Source organism: Panthera tigris, chromosome D3, assembly GCF_018350195.1.
Source record: "Panthera tigris isolate Pti1 chromosome D3, P.tigris_Pti1_mat1.1, whole genome shotgun sequence".
NCBI classification, from domain to species: Eukaryota; Metazoa; Chordata; class Mammalia; order Carnivora; family Felidae; genus Panthera; species Panthera tigris.
In genome coordinates, this window is record NC_056671.1 from 71,034,669 (window position 1) to 71,037,366 (window position 2,698).

Here is a 2,698-nt window from a genome sequence, read left to right on the forward strand (position 1 = left end):
CCCCAGCCTGCAGACGTATTGTCCAGATATTTCTCAGTTTTATTACCAAAAGTCTCTTCTCATAACCCCTTCTATAAGGCTTCTTTCAAGTGTCCTAATTCCTATTTACTCCTATAGAGCCCTGCAGCTCTCTTTTTCTTTACCATATACTCATTGATCAAAGTCCAGATTCCACCCGCATTTCAGCCTCTCCTGCCCCCCACCATCTTCCTTGCTGGACACACCACTCCATTCTAGTACATTTGACAAAAAAAGTCTGAGTTCCTCACATTCTGAATATTTGTTCCCATAGTAACCTTATGAAATCATTCTAATAAATCAGGCTGTCCCACATAAAGTGAGGGAACTTGTGAGTTGAAGTACCTCTGTTTTCTTTCTCAATTTCTTATACCTAGAAAACAGGCAGAGAATTTAGACTAGACTCAGATTTCAAACTTCTTCCATTTTTAAGTCAATATTTTGAAAAGTGTTAAAAATATACTCAGTGGCTTTGAGAGAGAGAAGGAAAAGAATCTTCATGTTCGTTCTCTATGGTGAGAGTTTAGGCTGTGTCACATATGCACTTACACATTCTTATGTTTTCTTCTTCTTAAGTGCTTCTCCAACTTTTTCTGACCCAATGCAGAGGTAGGTAGAGGTCTCATGAATCAGCTTAACCTGTTTTCACTTGCAGGTGTGGCAAAATGGCCTCTCCTGAGGGTCTGTGTTTTGGAGGGAGGGTGTCGTTGGGAGTCCCTGTTCTTGGATTCCAGCCCTCACTCTACAAATAACTTACCTGCATGACTTTAGTTAAATCATTTGACCTGTTTGGAATTCAATTTCCTGAAGGAATACTTCGACAGAAAAAAACAGGAAAATCAAACAAACATAGTTTTATGAAATAGAAGGTTATTCTCTGCTGTAACCAAGTGTCTGACCATTGTCAGCCTCTGCTGGTGTTTCAGTAGCTTTGTAGCGTTAGGCCAGCAACTCTGCAGTTCTCCTGGCTTGGCCTTATTGTCTCAATATGCAAGTTGTAGCTCCAGGCCTGGGGTCTGCAAGTAGAGCAGGAAAAAGGGGAGGGAAGTAGTTCTCTTCTGGTCTTTTCATCAGCCAAAGGAAGAGCCATCTCAGAAGCTCCCAGAAGACTTTTACTTATTTGGCAGAATCAAATGAATACTCCAGCTGCAAGGGAGGCTTAAATACTTAGCTGTTCCAGTCTCTGTGGTGGAGGCAGGGAGAAGAAAGGGATCGTGATTACCTGTGAGTGAGCCAACCCACACTGTCTACCACACCTTCCTTGTATATAAAAGGCAGAGGTTGTGCTAGAAATGACCTTGAAGACCTCTCTCAGCTCAACTGTTTGTAAATCTCTGAATAGGGAGAAAGAATTCAGTATGTGGCATCACTTTTATGTGTATTGCAGTTCCTGGCTTCTATGCAAGTCTTCTCCCAGGGAAATGTCCTCTAATATTATTCTAGGTACAGGTTGGGGGAGGAGTTGGAGAAAGAGTGCACCTATTTGGGTTTCTCCAGGCAATAATGTATTTCTCACATGGTAGCATGGTATCATCCCCAGAAGGAAACAGAGGAGACCAGTATTCATAAGACAATGCTGGTTTGACAATTCTAGGAAAGGTAAGAGATGAAAACATCTATTCAGACAGAAATATTCCTAGGAGAGGTAACACAGATATTGGTATTACATAATGCTTTTTCAGTTAAACTTATTTTAATGATTTTGGATTCTAGAAAATTTAGAAAATCAAGAGAAAAGCATTTTCATTAAAAAAATTCCTTTTCACGTATCAGTGAGATCTTACAGACGTGTGGCACAGGATGAGGGGAGGGGGGATTGGAGGAAGGTGGTCAGAGGTTTCAAACTACCAGATGTAAGATAAATATATACCAGAGATGTGAGGTACAACCTGACTGGAGCCAACACTGCTGCATAATATAGAGGAAAGTTGTAAAGAATAAATCCTATGAGTTTTCATCATAAGGAGAAAATATTTTACCTGTTTTTTTTTCTTTTTGTGTCTATGATTAGATGGATGTTAGCTGAACCTATTGTGGCGATCATCTCACCATGTATGTAAATGAAACCGTGATGCTGTATACCTTAAACATATATAGTGGTGCATGTCAATTATTTCTCAATAAAACTGGAAAAAATTTCATTTGTCTTCACTCATGTACCTCATATTGCATGGTTACAGTCTTACACGCATACCATTTTGTGCTGTGATTTTTCCACTCACCATAATCAGGTTATTACTATTTTGCAGAAAGAGGTGTAAGAGGAAGTGAAATGGGGATGACTGAATGATATTGTAGAAGAGTGGAGAGAGAGGGATAGGATAATTTTGGCATCCTATTGAGAAACTTGCTTCCTTCACTGTTTGTATATGCGTTTTTTTGTGTGATTACAAAGATGAGGTCCTAGCAAAGGAAAGTGGGCTATGGCTACTGGGACAGGGGGATTCTCTTCAGGAATCCAAATAGGTCCTTAACATCCAAATACTTTTTGACTCTTCTTAACCACTTGTAGGAAATAGCTTTGACCTACTGTGCTCATCTCCCTTTGCTTTTTTGAAGAAAGCTGTTTTATAGTATTTCTTTAGAAGGACATATTTGCTTACTATATGCATTAAGCACATTCTGAGAGGAAAATGTGCTTTCTCACCAGGAATGGATCCTCTCCTACCAGGACCACACA

At 39.7% G+C, this 2,698-nt stretch overlaps 1 long non-coding RNA gene across 1 annotated transcript; it reads left to right on the forward strand.

The window, feature by feature from the left end:
- The first annotated feature begins 333 nt into the window (after window positions 1-333).
- Window positions 334-2,112, forward strand: LOC122232779. Its single transcript, XR_006210175.1, has 3 exons — window positions 334-627; window positions 1,542-1,617; window positions 2,030-2,112. It is a non-coding gene; the product is annotated as an uncharacterized LOC122232779 (long non-coding RNA).
- The last annotated feature ends 586 nt before the right edge of the window (window positions 2,113-2,698 follow it).